The sequence below is a fragment of the Camelus bactrianus genome, chromosome 5 (assembly GCF_048773025.1).
Source record: "Camelus bactrianus isolate YW-2024 breed Bactrian camel chromosome 5, ASM4877302v1, whole genome shotgun sequence".
NCBI lineage: Eukaryota > Metazoa > Chordata > Mammalia > Artiodactyla > Camelidae > Camelus > Camelus bactrianus.
The window spans coordinates 20,139,588-20,156,846 of NC_133543.1; the positions used below are offsets into that span (position 1 = coordinate 20,139,588).

General features: G+C 37.7%; 1 pseudogene; it reads left to right on the forward strand.

Annotated features, from left to right (window-relative positions):
- The first annotated feature begins 1,928 nt into the window (after positions 1 to 1,928).
- LOC105076126 (dnaJ homolog subfamily A member 1 pseudogene) lies at positions 1,929 to 2,524 on the forward strand (annotated as a pseudogene).
- The last annotated feature ends 14,735 nt before the right edge of the window (positions 2,525 to 17,259 follow it).

Below are 17,259 nucleotides of genomic sequence, written 5' to 3' on the forward strand. Positions count from 1 at the left end.
TGTAAAAACAGATTTAGGAGTGTATTCCTCCATCAATATGCCAGCCTTGACATGAATAACTGTCATTAGCATTAAAAAGAATTTCCAGGTTAAATCTCCCAGGAGAAAAGAGCCAAAGCCTGTCATCCATCTCACAGACATACTAAATTATTTCTTACGGAGCACGTGGAATTGCCCAAATCAAACACCCAAATAGAGGCAGTAGAGTTTTAGTGGTGATGGTTCTTAAGGAGGGGCGGGAGCTGTTCACAGCCATTTAACAAATTAATGGTCCAATATAACCAGAATCTCTTTCTTCCCTTTAAACTAGAATACTGTCAATTATGCCCTCAGTGGCATGCAAAGTAGCTGGAGGACACTTGAGTGCAGCACCTGAGTCATCAGGAAGATAGTTTCAGACTTACCAGCTGCCACAAGCGGGAAGCAGCTTATTTTGTAGAATATACAGTTTTATTGTTCATATTTTTCTCAGATAAAGAATGTTAAACCTGGCATTTCTCCTTGTCTCTGCTATTTCTCTTGTAGTCAACTTGACACAAATCAGACCCTGTTAAAGCCAAGCAGGCTGCTGACACTTTCAGACTGCAGACCAGGTGCCTGTGAAAATAAGACGGCTTTCAACATTCTATGAATTTGACGTCCTCGATAAAAGGATGGTTGTTAAAGTTTCATTTAAAAAAATTATAAATCTGTAAAACTGACAGAATACAATTCAAACATGCTTGATGAAACTTAGAGAAAAATAATTCTTTTGCTCTAGGATCATTATTTCCTAAGACTCTGCCTTCTACTATCAGATTACAACATTTTTTTTTTTCTCCTTTCCTTTTTTGCTTTTTCTATTCACTGTGATGGGGGTAATTATATCTTCTCCCAATAGCATGAGTTGGGCTTGCCCCCGATCCCTTACTCGGCTCAGCTGCCTGTATTTGACGGAAGTCCTGCATCAGAATATAAGAATGATATTCAAGGATTCTATGTATTCAATGATTAGGAATCAGTTGCCCCTCCCCACCCCCAATTCAGATCTACAATATTCTTTAACTTCCCTAAATATTTTCATAAAATGAAAATTACTATAAATCTTTCACTGACTTTATTATCAACATGGTAAGATTAGACTCAAAGAAGATTTGGTTTATAGTGGTTTAAATGATAGGCAGATTCTGTCAGCTTCATGGTACCATGACCTTCATCTCTACAACTCCTTACTGTAACATTATGGTAACAAGGTGACTTCCTCAGTTCTAAGCATCCTTTCCCCATCTAAGACAGGAAGAAGGGGGTGATGACAAGGTTGTAGTCAAGAAAGCAAAGTATTATCCATTTAAATCTTAGATGACTTAAACCTTTTCTTATATGCTCAAACTGGATGCCCTAGCTACACAGAGTTGTAAGGTAGACTAGAAAGACAGAGTTTTAGATTTCAAACCTCTATAGTTAAAGGCAGCAGAGGGACAAAACAAGGGGGCCTGGAAATGGACTTTGGGAAGCCAATCACAGTAACTGCTTGGAGTATGACTTTGTTTTGTTTATATTAAAGCTGTTTCTTCCAATACTTAAAAACTCATTTACATATCCAGAGATTTTCATGAAATAACTTTGATTTTTGCTGTGCATACATTCCTTTCAGCTTTTGAATAAATCTCATTTTTTTTTGCCAATTTCCTAAATGATTAATCTTACTTTTGTTAGCTTGAGTTTATATAAAGATATACCATCTTTTTTGTAATTGACTTCTGAACTCTACCGCTCTCTTAAATCTACTCATGGGGGATAGACTGGATAAAAGATGCATTTCAGATTTATTTTTCCTTTGGATATAGCTTTTCAAAGTCGGCCTAAACACTTTATTCAATCCTTTAAGGTATCTGAAATAATTGACTGTGGGAAATACCACAGTAGAGAATTGATGCATATCTAAAATTCTAGAGGTTTGTATAGACAAAAGCATGAAAAATAGCCAGACAATAACATTCCACGGTGAAGAAGACCAAGAAACAGGACCACAGCCAGAAAATATTACCATTGTTTTGGGTCAGAAGGAGTATGCTGTTTTCACTTGACCAGGAGAAGACTATAACATGTGTATGGACATATAGCTCATTGAGACATTGTGTGGCTACTAAAAGCCAATATCTACTCTGGACAACCCAACCATAGTCATCACTTCTCATCCAGATTGTCAAGCGTGGAGATAGCCAGTGTGTGCTAAATGAAGACATGTCCATTTATTGGAGACCATATGAAAAGGGTCACCTCGTCATCGAATGTAAGGTAGGCTTTCCTGAGAATGGCTTTCTCTCCCCTGATAGACCCTCTTTGCTGGAAAAAGTGCTATCTGAGACAAAGGAAGTAGAAGAGACTGATGAAATGGACCAGACAGAACTAGGGGACTTTGATCCAAATTAGGAAAGATGGTCCCATTTCAATGGAGAAGCACATGAGGATGACGAACATGGTGTGCTCAGTGCCAGATCTCTTAGTGGGGCCAGTGAATAACACTCATTGCTATAGTGAATGAAGGAAGGGCTAGAATCCTAATATGCTCACTGCTTACTATTGCTTTTGTTTTAATATTCAACCATAGTAGTCTTTTGAAAGTTAAATAAAGAATAAACTCAAATATAAAAGCTATAATAAATAAGTTAATCACTCCTTAAATTGAGACCTTTTTAGATTTGCCTTATTTCTTAACTCACTAAATAAGAAAATCCTCAACTTTCTTTTTTACCCAACTCATCATGAACAGAATAGTTTCTCCACTTATCTGATTAACCTCGAACTCACTGTGTGGCAAGATGAGTTCTATAATGCCCCCCTCTCCTTTCCTACCCCAAAAAGGAAAAAAAAATCTATAATCCCTGGAACCTATAAATACATTACATTATCTGGCAAAAGGGACTTTGCAGGTGTAATTAAGATTAAGGACCCTGGGATGGGGAAATTATTGTGAGTTATCCAGGTGGGTCCAAACTAATTAGATAAATTCTTAAAAGTGGAGAAACATTACCAGCTGTAGTTAGTCAAAATTATGAGGACTGCAAAAGGATTAGAGACTGCAGTGTTGCTGGCTTTGAAGATGGTGAGGAAAGGGGGCCATGAGCCAAGGAATGTCAGTGGCCTCTAGAAGCTGAAAAGGCAAAGTAATGGCTTCTCCCCTCAAGCGTCCAGAAAGGAATGGCGCTCTCTTGACATCTTGATTTTTTATCCTGGTGAGATAAAACCCATTTTAGACATCTGACTTTTTGTGTTATTTTAAAACACGACTTTTATGAAAATGTGTTACAGCGGCAAGAGAAAATTTATAAATGTGTTGGTACCTGGAAGTGGAATGCTTCTGTAATAAATACCTAAAACTGACAAAGTGGCTTGGGAATTGGGCATCGGGCAGAGATTGGGAGAATTTTGAGAAGCATGACAGAAAGTGTCTGCATCACCCTGAACAGACTGTTAATGGAAGTGTGGATGTTAACGATTCTGCTAGTGAGGGCTCAGAGGAAGTGAGAAACAAGGTAGAAAATCATAAGCCACCTCAGAGAATTCCTAAATTATTGTGCACAAACTGTGAATAGAAATATGAGCCTTTAAGTCCCAGCTGTTGAAAGCTCAGAAGGACACGAGGAAAATGCTACTGGAAAGTGAAGAAGAGGAAATTCTTTTTACATAGTGGCAGTAAGCCTAGTGGGATTGTGTCCTAAAGTTACATGGAGAGCAGAACTTGTTAATGATGAAATTAGGCATTTGCCTGAGAGGATATCCAAGTAAAGTGTTAGATGCTCAGCATGCACGAGGTCCTGGGTTCAATCCCCAGTACCTCCATTTAAAACAGAGCAAAATAAAACAAAACCAAGAAAAATGTTAAAGATGTGGTCTGGTTTATTATTTTACCACTTATAGTAAAACAGAGGATAGCAGTGAATAAATTAAAGGAAGAGCTATTAAACAAAAAGGAACTAGGATTGGATGCCTATCCAGATGGCAAAAGATGCTAAAATTAAGAGCTATTCTGTCAGAAAAGCACTCTAGACAAAAGACAAGGTGTGGCTATATGACATTTTTGCTAACATCTTAGAAAGATGAAAAGGTCAGAGTATTTAGTCATGCAAAGAGTCTTTGAGGAGATTGAGAGTATAATTCACAGATCCAACCAACCATACCAAAGAGGGTATGTTACCTCCACCATTTTAGTAAAAACCAAAAATAGAGAAGAGATCTTCTAGGAAAGGTCTACATGTAAGTTTCTTGCTTAATGAAGTGAATCCCCAATAACATACATAGGAAACCCACATGGTTCTTCAGAATTTTATGTAGAACCACCACTGCCAACTTGGACTGACAGGGGTTAGAAGAGTTCAAAATCAGAAACTTCCAGAATTCTCCCAGCAGGAACAGACTGATAAAACTATGCAGCTGTCAACACACACGAGCTATATTTCCTGAAAAAGAAAGATGACTCTGAGGGCAGATTTGCAAATCCCAGGGACAGTGCTGGGAGCCCAGAAGGTGGAACCATGAGTCAAAGAGGATTATTTCCAGGACTTGAGAACAAATGGAATTCATCTGGCTGGATTTCCAAATTACTTGGTAAAGGTGACTTCCTTTTTTCTCTTTTATTTTATTTTCCTTTTAGAACCAGAATGACTATAACTATTTTTCTATGCCTGTCTCACCATTATATTTTGGGAGCCAGTAACTTGTTTCTTAAGTTTTACAGGTCCACAGAATGTGGGGACTTGTGCCCTAGAATGAATTTTTCTTTGGGTCTCATGGATACTTAACTTATACAATATTTGAGACTTCTGATGGGATAAAATATAAATGATATTTTGAATTTATAGTTGATGCTTAATGTGCTGAGAATTTTGGGGACCTTGGGATAAGATGAAAGTCTTCTGTATGTGAGATAGACATGAACTTTGGGGGACAGGAAATAGTCAAAAGCTACAAGATTTATAGAACAGTCCAATAGCTGGTGGTCCAGTTGAATAATTGGTACTGTACTCATCAATTTCCCAAATGGAAAATTAGTAAGAGTTAAATATATGGATCATCTCATTCCTTTAATTTTCCAAAGTGATTATTTGAATTTTATCTCACAAAAAGCACTATGAATGTAATGCTGATCTGTCAAATTTGACCTTAAGTTACTAACTTAATACAGACATCATCTCCTACCACGTGTGTAATAAAAGGTAGCCTCACTTGTAAAAGTATTTTGACATTATCTCCCACACATACAATTAAGTCTTCTCTCTTCCCATTTACTATGCATGAGTGCACCCAACATATGCTCACATGGCATTCTGTTTACGGAGCTGTCTATCCAAAATACCATTATAGCATTATTAAGCATGAAATGTCATTAAAGAGAATCAGATGAAGGTACCAAAGGATTAATACCATGCAATATTGCATCTCCATTATATCAGAGGCTGCAGGTCTGTCAGTGAGGTTGTTATAATTTATAATTTGCTTCCAACAACCTATTGTAGCAATACCTTGCCCCGCTGGCAAGATCTTCAAAAAGAGATCCTCCCTCTTAACGTTTGGCAACTCTTTTGACCTCCTCTTGTTCCATTTTTGCTCTATCAGGGATAAACACATTGGTAACTGGCAGCCACTTACTTATATTGTAAATGGGCTTATGTCACAACTGGTTTTAAAGAGGAATCAGAATTTTCCAAATTAGAGGCATTGGTCTGTTCCATTAGGCAATTCAGTGTGACAAAGTGACTCATCTGGATAACCAACTATCCACTTTGAAGGGGGAAAATCAGAAGTGACATTATATTCTTATAGTTAAATCTTTGCTTACCCTCCTAGGAATTAAGTTATTCAAATTAGCTCCGTTGACTGGAATGTGTCTACTCTATCAGTGCATCTTTTTTGCAATAGAAAAAAAAACCAAAAAACAAAAAAACAAACAGTTACCTCAGACAGACTTAATTTCTCCAAAGGGCAACAGAATCTTTTGCGTGTGTGTGTATGATTTTTCTGTAACGAACCAGCAATTCTCTGTTGGAACATGGCTCCCTCCGTTGAAAGGTTAGCCTGCCTTGAATCAGGTCGTTCAGAAAGACCCCCAGACATGTCTAAGCTGACCTCTCTCCATGCAGAGGGAACTGCACTAGTAAACCCACTGTCCCCAGGGCTTCCAGAAGAATGACAGCTCTGTGGAGAGAGGCCATGGAGAGTAAAGGTGGCTACTTACTCAGAGCTTAGGGTGAGAATGCTGCTCAAGTTGACGTGACCATCTCAACAGATTTAAGAACTCCAAACACAGCAGGCTTATAAAGGAATAGGTGGATGTCCAGGGTCTGGAGTGGGATGGCGTCAAGGAACAGGAGATGCTTCCAGAGTTCATTTTGTCCAGTTGTCCATTTCTGTTGCAAACATGCAGGAGCCTGACACCCCACACGATGGTGGGAAACAGGGGAGCAATGAATGAGTTTCCTGAGTAAATCCCCAGGGCCTCTCTGGATCAGCCATGCCTCTGGTCATTTGGGTGCCTCTCAGGAGCTTTAGCTGATTATTCTATTTTTCTCAGAAGAAAACGTAGCCTTCCAAGTAGGGCCAGAATTTACCCAGGATGACACATCACTTGTTGGCCAGTGTTTCTCCATTTGACTTACACGTGAAACCTTGGCTCTTCCATCATCACTGAGCATGCTTCATTTGTGATCTGCTGGCAGATTTCTTTTTTATTTAAGTCTGGCCTGGCACGTGGTTGAGAAAACAAAGCTTCTCTATGGCTATTCCTCAGCCTCAATTAGGTTCTACTCTATCCAGACTTTCCCCTGCTGCTCATACACACCCAGAGTCCTTCCAGAAGGACACTGGGTCTAGTCTGCCTAGGGCACTAAATGCTTCAGCTTTCACTCGCAGCTCAGTCTCCCCCAGGTGATTTTCCTCGACCACGCCTGAGGCCCATTCCTGTCCATGGATCCACTCTCTCATAATGTTAGCATCCATGTACATGACACCAACTAACCTATTTGCATGCTTTTTATGGACGTATAGTCGGTTTGCAATGTTGTGTTCATTTCTGGTGTACGGTATCTTGATTCAGTTATATATGTACATTCTTTTTCATAATAAGCTATTATAAGAAATTGAATATAGTTCCCTGGGCTATACAGTAGGTCCCTGTTGTTTATCTATTTTATATATAGTAGTTAGTACCTGCAAATCTTGAACTCCCACACATGCATTTTTCAAGTTAAAGGGAGTGTTTCTAAAGACCTTCCTGAAGGGGTAAGTTAAGTAAGAGCTCCAAGTTTGTTGAAATCTAACTGCAGCAAAATGACTTATGAACACAGGAGAAGTTGCTCAGCCTCATCATTATTTTAGAGAAATAAAAGTTAAAGCTATAGTGAGACACAATGATGTCTTATAAATTACAGTAAAATAAAAGAGCAACATCTAATACCCTTAAAGATATTATGAAATGGGCACTTGTTGCTAGAGAAAATATTAACTTTTATTAAAAAAATAATTTGTAAGAGTCCATTAAAGCTGAAAACTTTGTGTGCCCTTGGACTAACATTTTTGAAAAACTGATCTATAGAAAATTAAACATTAGTCTTTAAATATATATGTGAAAAAGGTTTTCACCATAGCGGTTTATATTCGCAAAGCATTGGAGCCACTCTGAATACCTAGTTACAGTTAAGGGTAAAAAAGAAAAATCCTGAATCCAAATTTTAAAATATTAAAAAGAATGAATTAAGAATGAGTTAGAGAATCTGATAACCTGGACAGTTATCCATAGGTGCTATTAATTGAGAAAGGCAAGTTGCAACAAAATGTGTGTAATCCCTTCCCTTTAAAAACACAAAAACAAAAATAAACAACAACAACGAAAACTTCTACTTGTGAGTACATATCATATGTCAGGCTGTTAGCTTTTTTTTCCTTTTAGAAGGTAGAGAAGTGATGGATGGAATTAATTATACTTTTCTGTATGATTTCATTGGTTTTATGAACAATTTCATTGGGTTTGCAGATCACATGCAACATAATATTTAAACATGTATTTAACATTAAAAAAAAAACAATGTAGGGAGTTGGGTAAAATAAACAAGAGTCTCAGTACCCCATATTATCAAGGTAGCAGCTGCCTTTCCAAAGTTCTGTCTCATAACGGCAGAGATTTGCTATTATACTTTGCCTGACTCAAAGAGGTAAACTTGGGTGAATGTTACTCTACTGAGCAAATTTATTCAAGGTGCTGAGACTTAAAAACTAGAAACAAAATAAGCTCATGAGGAAAGGATGTCTTGCAGTGAACAAGAACATGAATTTGGGGTGGAAGCTGGTGGCTTGTTCACTGTAAGTGATGAAGGTTAAGAAGAGGATGTGAAGCATACAGAAAGAGATGGATATGGATGAATAATGTGCTATGCCAGCTTACGATCTAGCATCACTACGCATCTCTTCATAGACAGCAACTTCATTGTTCTTTTGCTCTATTTTTTCTGCAGTATTTTCCTACCCAATCATAGTATGCATAAGGCCATTAAATAATTCAACAAAGGCAGCTAATATACATCGGGTGCCTGCTACATGCCAGTCACTGCTCTAAATGCCCTCAATATGTAAGTGAACAAGTTTGATGAAGATTGTAATCCTGCAGATTCCACGTTTGGTCCTTGCTGAAAAAGCTCCATAACATAGATTATAGTTTTAATACCTTACACATACTAAAAAAGAGTCCACTTCTAGGGTTAAAAGGATTTTAGCAAGCATCAACTTATTTTCAATTATAAATAAAAGGCTTGGAGCTCTGGGTCTCAATCTTTAGTGTGCCTAAGAATGTTCTAGGGAATATTATGAAAATGCCAATTCCTGCATTCCAACCTGAGGAATCTTTGGTGGAGCCCCCGAGAATCCACAGTTTACAAAGTGGCATCTCTGACAACTCCATTACAAAGGGGCTGGGGACAGGGGAGGGTATAGCTCAGAGGTAGAGTGTGTACCTAGCATACACAAGGACCTAGGTTCAATCTCCAGTACCTCCATCATAAACAAACAAACAAACCTAATAAACTATCCCCCCAATTTTTTTAATAGAAACAATTTAAAAATTAAAAAAAAAAAAAAAGGAGTTGGGCACCAGACTCACAGAAACAGAAGACTAGAGAGTAACCTGAATGCATCACTGCTTGACTAGAAGTTTCCCCTACCCCTGCCTACAGGGTGATGGATAGAGAAGTTACAGCAGAAATTATTCCCACCGCCACATCGTTTACTTGCCCAAAGTTTGGCACTGGCTCTATACTGGTCAGTCTAGTTGTCCATCCTCTGATTTCAACTTATTGGTCTAGATGAGATTATCTGACACTAATTTGATACAGAGGTTCACCTGGGAATGGAGTGTTTTGATAGAACTCCAGCCCTCATTTCAGCTCTTCCACTAACCCAGCTTTTGTTCTATTTTAGGTTCCAAAAGACATCTGGCATTATTATATCAAATCCACCATTTTCTCTAAGCTATTTTAGTTGATTTTCCGTCTCATGATCCAAGAGTCCCGACTAACCACCAAACAAAATCCCCAAGTCTTGCTTAAAGTTACCAATAATGAGTAGTAGACGTGGAAGTGACTCTAAATCCAGTGTCCCTCCCCCTAAGTGCCCTTTCCCACATATCTTAGTCTGATGCCAAATAACCACAGACCCTGTGGGTCTTTATACCGGTTCTCCACTTATCCATCCCCTTTAGTTAAGGTGACTTATCAGTTACAAGGAACCAAAGTAAATTCTGTCTCGGTTCTTATAAGGATACCCACGTAGTTCCCACTTAAAATCAGATCAAGTTTCTTTATCAAGATAGAAGGTTGAGAGTAGGGTTGGGGGGAAGGGCTGGAAAAGTGTTAGTGCTCTGGTTTGGCCTGTCAGTTTCAGCTGATGGCCAAATCTTGGGGGAGATTGCTCCTCATGTGGTACCTTTATGTCGGGGAGAGTGGTTATTCTACTTGTTGCATGAGGTTTAAATTTCTTCGTGTGGCTGTCTTTGTCTATGAGAGAAAAAAAGCAGGATAAATGTCCATTCCACTAAAGAAAAGGAATCTATATGGTGCCTCATCTCTGCTTTGTGTGTCTTCAAAGCTGACCATCCAGCTTGTCTAATTTACCATCCCTGGAGAGAAAGTTTACAGGAAGAAACAAAACTAAGCCATTCTTAGATTCTCCAAGAGCAGCTCCCTTGCAGTAGTTTTGCAGGAGGTTTGTTGATGTATGCTTTTAAGCATTTTTTTTTTCAGGAAAAGAATAGCAATAGAATAAAGATTCAAAATATGAAACTTCAGTGGATAGACAATTATCCCAAGAAAGTCTGCACTCTTAGAGTGAGGGGGAAAAAATAGCATCAAAAGTGTGACACCTTGGGATATTTTTCCTTGCACAGCTATTTAATGGGAAAAATACCATAGGGTGTTTTTAAAATATCAAACAACTTAGGTTCAGAGAAACGCACCTCAGCATTTTAATGTCTGCTAGAGAGAACACCTGGTTAGGAAACCTGGAACCAACCCTGTTTTGTTCGTACTCAACATGTCATTCTTTACCTGTGAAATGAAGAGGAGAATCATTTCTACCAAGTTGTCCAAGGATCGATTTGATGATGTATGAAAAGTGTGTGATAAATTGTAAAAAGCTGAACAAATGAACGGTTGTCTTTTTCTTGGGGTATAATTTACATGGAGTAAAATCCATTCTCTCCAGTGTGTAGTTCTTTGAGTGTTGACACTATCATACTTTAATGTAACTATTGCCACGATCCAGATCTGGAACGGCTCTGTCACGCCCGTAGAATTGCCTGGAGTCCATCTCCTGTCACTTAGCGTGACGCAGCTGAGATCATCGAGCTGTCACATCAGCCGTCTCTTCCCTTTACTGCTGCAAAGCCTTCCCTGGATGAATCTATGACAGCCTGTGTATGTCAGTTAAAGATCTTTTAGATCTTTTCTCCTTTTGGTGATTATGAATAAATCTGTTATAAATATAAGCATAAAATTTATTGTGTGGATACAGTTTTAATTTCTCTTGTGTGGATACTTGAGAGAGTGGAATTTATTGAGTCATATATGACATATGTATATTTTACTTAAAACAAACTCTTTTCCAAAGTGGCTGCATAATGTTTCATTCCAATCATCAATGCATAGAAGTTCGAGTCTCTCTGCATGCTCACCAGCACTTGGTATTGTTAGATCTGTTTCTTTTGTTTTGCTTTTGTTTTTGGCCCTCATAATAGGTGTGTAATGATGGTTCACTGGGATTTTCATTTGGGTTTCCTTAATGACTAGCAAAATGAAGCGTATGTTCATGGCTTATTTGCCATTTATTGGTCTCTTTTGGTGAAGGGTCTTTTCAAATCTCTTGTCCATGTAGCATGAAACTGTCTTTTTTGTATTATATCATTTTGATGTGACATTATTCTGATAGTAGGAGATGTTATTCTCCTATTACAGAGGACAGAACTGAATCTTGGTGCAGCTTAAAAACGTGTTCAAAATGCACAGACACTAGATGTCAGAGCTGGAGTGAAAGGACAGGCTAGTTTGATTACAAAACTCACAATAGTCAGTGCACTATAATAGTTCCACAGACGCCAATGTGCTTTTCTGAGATTTAAAATTCTCTTAATTTCTAGTTGGCTTCAGTGAAATCATGTGCACCGAGAATTGTCAGTGGAAAGTTTTGAATACAAGGTCAGTTTGCTTCCGCTTTTCAGTTACCCTTCAGAACTTACTCCATTTTTGCACTGTCATATTTACTGGGAAGGTATAAAACAAGAACAAGGTCACTGTTTTGAATTAGGAAACAAATCTGCTGGAGAAACTGCATGTGATTCACTCTGAAACGTTCAGTAAATATAACTGTGGTTACATACTTCTTTAGCTTATTCATGTCTCTCTCCTCTTCAGTTGGTTTGGTGAATCAAAATGACTATTTGTTCCCTGTTTATTATTCCAGAAGGTTAAAAGAAGCTTTTTTATGGCAAGTATGTATAAGCTAGTACAGACATTCAATCCACACGGAACCTCAATCTTCTTATCTAGGAAATAAGAATGACCAAAACTGCCACACTGAGTAGTGTTGATTAAAGGTAGCTGTATGCTTGGTACAGAGAGTTAGTACCTGGTAGTCACCTCATAATAACATTACTTATTTGGTGCCAGAGATTTTGTTAAATGAACTAAATAATTCTAGCAACTCCATGAAATAAATAATATTATCGCAATTTTGCATGTGAAGAAACTGATATTTTGAGATGTTAAAGAACTATTAAAAATCACCCAAACAGTACAAGAAGAAGATAGGATTTAAACTGGATTTATCCGATTCCAAAATTATTCTCTTTACCTCTCCTCTCATCTTATTGTTTTCATGTAAATTATCTGGCACACTCTTGATAACAACCTGATGATTGATGTTCCACTAATGGTAATAAAAGTTCCTTCTTATGTGTCCATAGAATAGTATGTAAATATATAATCCTGGGAATCAGAAATAAAATAAATAACTGCTATTAGCTATAATTATAAATAGGAAATTAAGAAACAGAAGGTTTCTGTGTCAGTCAGGATTGGATCAGGGAAACGGAACCATTATGGCTGTTATAGAACAAGCATCTATGACAGGAACTTGACCCAACACAATTGAGACAGGAGTCGAGGAACTAGGGCCAGAAGAGCTGCTGGGGGATTAGAGAAAACCCCCAACTCCCTCCTAAACACTGTAACAGGCAGAGAAGCCAGAGCTTGCAGGGAAGCCTGGTAAGCCAAGTGCGTCCTCTAGTGGATACCTGTAGTATATACTAAACAAGGACAATGTTACGCTTTATATAAAAATGTTATACTTTAAATATGGAAACTAAACCTGCTGACATCTTGATCTTGGACTTCCAGCCTCCAAAACTTAAGAAAATTAACTTCTGTAGTTTAAGCACAAGATCTGTGGTGTTTTGTTATGGTAGCCATCATAAACTAATACACCATACAATCTTTAAGTGATGCTAATTCCCTCTAGCCTTAATAGCTTGCTGATCTTCTTGTACAACCTACCTGTTCATGGGTTAGGTTAAAGTGAAACACTTGCTAGCTCTTAAATATTACAGAAACTAAGCATTAATCGCCACCTTTGGTGCCAACAATTTTATTTTGTGTTCCAAGTGAGTTACAATATCAACAATTGTTCGCTACCTTGCAAACATCTGCCCTAGAATAGTGTGAAAGCTTATAACATAGGAGTAAAACAGATATTCAAGTGACTATGATTCAATCCTTTCTGCTAAGAAGATTAGGCTGTGATTCATTATTCTCATTAACCATCTCAACAGAAGTCAGGAGTAGAGATGGAGTTATCCAGCAAAGAGCTATGGAGAACTGTCTGGTTTGGGTCCACTTTGCAATCTCATGGTAGTAAAATGGTTTCAGTTCTAGGTAGGCATCCCATCAACTTTCATCCTGCACAGAGAAACAGAGAGCATTTTTGTCCCGGCATTCTAAACAGAAGACTTGAATTTATTTTAGATGGGCTTAGGTTACTCCTAACTGTGCTGGCTTTGTAATCAGAGGTATTGAGTGAACTTACTAAGCAGGGTGTACTCTTAAGTTGGAAGTTAAGATCAAATTCCCTTAAAGCAAGTGAGCTATGTGTGGAAGCGGTACATACTTGAAAAAAAAATAAGATAGCATGGAAAACTGAGAATGAGGGATTGGAAGCCGAGTAAGCAGAAAGTGTTTACATCTTTTGACCAGAGATACGTGTTTTAACATTGCCTTTGCCTTCAAGCTATCTGAAGTTTTTATAGGCTGATTTATCAGCTTTCTCCTTCGTAATTTCTGATTTAATGTTTTCTGCAAAATAAACACACATTTCTTGAAATTGTTAATTTTAGGTACATTATTTATAATTTATTTTGATAGAATGAAATAAATTGTTATGGTTTGTTGCATAATATTTACTAATGGCTTATGATTAGTAAAGAGAAAAATTCTGATATGTGAAAATATATATGTACAGAAAAGTGAATGAAAGTCTCAGTAATTATTTTTCCACTTTTTAAAATAATGACAAAAAACGGAATTAATGAAAATGGCATTTCAAGCACACATAGATATTTCTTATCACATTGCTTTTTCTTTAAACACAATAGCATTTAAATTTTTCATATGGTCACCTATATTTACAAGGTGACACCTTGTATTTTCTAAGAGACACCCTATATTTTCTTACGTGGCCACAAAAAGTCATCTGTATTGTCCTTATAGGAGAAAAACATAAAAGTGGATGTTTAAAGTTCTTGGTTACTAAATTTCATTTTGCAAATAAAAACCTTTGAAAGGTCAACTTTATAGAATGTTACTCTGCATTTTTTTTTATTCCATTGACCGAGGCTGTTTTTGATGACTAACAATAACTTCTAATTAGGAAGGATGCCCCCTACTCTAAAGCACTCAGTGTTCCCACTTTAACAAAATGTTCATTTTGCAAGGAATACTGCATAACAGAAATATTTGGTAAGCAAGTTTAGAAAATAATGCCAGGACATGATCGATAGTGAGATGTAATGAGAAAATATTGTATTACTGTGATGTGATCAAAAATTGAAATGAAAAGCACAACAGTATTTATCTGGAATGATTACATTTCAAAGAGCATCTGGACATCAATGCAACTTGCAGATTGATAGACTATGCAATAAACCAATATCCAATTTACTAGAGTAGCAAGTCAGGCAATCGGATGAGACTGGGTCAGAAACAATGCAATAGCTTCCTATTTATGGGTTTCAAATATATTTCAGAGACTAAACCAGAGTCTTTCCATCACCTGGAGTTTAAAAAAAAAAACACTTTTCATTCCTTTTTTTATTATTTGTGTGTGTGTGTGTGTGTATTTAATTTAATCTATATTTCTTTGACTTTCTTCATTCCATTTCAAGCAGCAAAATTTTCAGTCGGATTTTGAACTTATTTCTTCTTGATATTCTGACTTAATTGAGGGCAAGAAATATGTCAAAAGATCTAAACCTGAATTATGCCCTTCTGAGAACTACTACAGCATTTGTATGTCACATTCAGTTGTGCATTGCTTGAGAATAGACAGTTATTTAAAAAAAAATTAGTGGCTACCATAACTCTGCAGTGATCAACATGTATGAAATATATTAATTTTGTGCAATAATTTTTAGTTTTTCTTCTTGTGTCCTTTGGGTGTTTCAGGTATCACTTCTTTGGTAGTGTTGTTAACTTACGTTAAAAAATATTGACTTCCTATTGAGCACCATATATTGGGCTAAATACTGAGAATGCAAAAATGAGTAACCCTTTCTTGTTCTAAAGACAAATTCAGAGCAGTGGGAAAGACAGACAGATGGGAAGAAGAAAATTTCAGAAGGATATCTTTATATTGCAGTGATAAAAAGGAACCTGGGGCAGCAAATGGAGAAGTTATCTATTCTTGAAAGAGAGGAGCTGGAGATGTGTTGAAGGGTGGGGGAGAAGCAGAAGTCATCACCAACAAGATCAGGAAAGGAGAAGGGTCAGGGGTGTTGGTGGGGCCCCACAGGGAGGAAACAGAATGAGGGAAGTCATATATGGAATTAACACTATAAAATTAATTTTCAAGAGGTAGTTTTATTGAGAGTTTTCTCTGAGGCAAACGTTAAGTTCTTCAGATACATAATTTTGAAATAATCCTGAGAAGCAGATACAATTTCCCTCTATGCTGTGTGTGAAAAATAAGCACAGCTCAGGATGTGGGAAAATATTAAGTGTAAGGCTTACAGTGCTATCAACTCTATGAAGCTAGAGCCAGACAGGAAGCGGTTTTATAGAGAAGCTAATCTTTTGAGTTAAAAAATTCATTAATTTTTTTTGTCCACAGATTGTTGCTGGTGATTAGGTTCTTGTCTCATTGCAGAAAGAATTCAGAGATGAGACACAGAGGTTAAGAAAGTAAAGTGAGGATTTATTGAGGGATCAAGGCAAGAGCGGGCAGGCTCAGGTGAGCAGCTGCCCTGAGTTTCTTCGGCAAGTTGGTTACAGAGTGTAAAAACGAATGGGCGGAACATTCATTGGGGAGGGAGGGGTTTGGGGGTCATTTTCCCTGATTTTCATCCCAACTCTACCTTCCCGAAAGGAGGAGGGATTTTTGTCCTTATTTAATCTGGATCTGAAGTGTCATGGCATCGGTGCATGATGGGTACTTCTAAGATGCAAGGCTGATTTTACTGTAATGAGGACATAATGAGCAAAAGGTTACATTTGGACACTGGAGATTCCTGCCTTTTCCCACTTTTCTTTATCGGCCTCCAGGACACTTGTTACCCCAAAATGTATGATCTTTTATTAGTCCTCAGGTCCCTGCTTTTCTTCGTCTGCCCAGGGACATCGTTTGTTGTTTACGACATCGTCTGTCTGGTTTCATGCATTTGGCCTGTGCCCCTCTCCTTTTTTGCCCATTACCTGCCATTTGGCCTGTGTCCCTGTTTCTTTGCTGAGATCTAGCTGTCTGCCTGCTCTCACAGGATGATAAAATATTTACACAGAGTTTTCAGCAGAGAATTGGGATACTGACTGAACATTTGAGACAGGTTACTCTGACCAGTTTGTGGACAGACGGTGGATTCAAGGGGCACACAATGAAGGTAGGGACACAGGCTTGGAAGTTAAACTATAAAAGCTCGGGTTTCTCAGAATAAGAACCTGGAAGAGCAGGAGCAGGGCAGAGAGGAGTCATCTTTACTTCCATTGGTGGTTTGAGAATGACCAGCTTCTCTCATAACTCAGAAAGATCCACCAGAGAGAATTCTCTTAGAAAGAAAACTAAATTTTTTAAAAACTGACATTTTTGAGTGGGGACAAATAGGTAGCCATTTTTAAAAGTGACATTTCCCTCTTCAACTTCCTGAAAAATCAAATAATGAAATCCAAACTGCCTACAAGGCATTGTGCACTAGTGACATGAAGAAAACGTCAGATACTTAATTTATAGCATCTGTAGCCACCATGCCTGGGTGTTTAAAGGTATCTCTACTATTCAATCTGGGTGTCTCAGTTCAGGAAAGAACTGAGAGAATATTAGGGAGGGAACTCTAAAATCTCCATAGCAAAAAAAAAAAAAAAAAAAAAAAAAGATTGTTTCTAATTGTATTATTTTAATGAATGGGTCCCTTTTATTGAAGCTGTTGAGACATCTGTCATCAATGCAAATCTGCAGGCACTTGTGACAGTAAGACAGACAGGA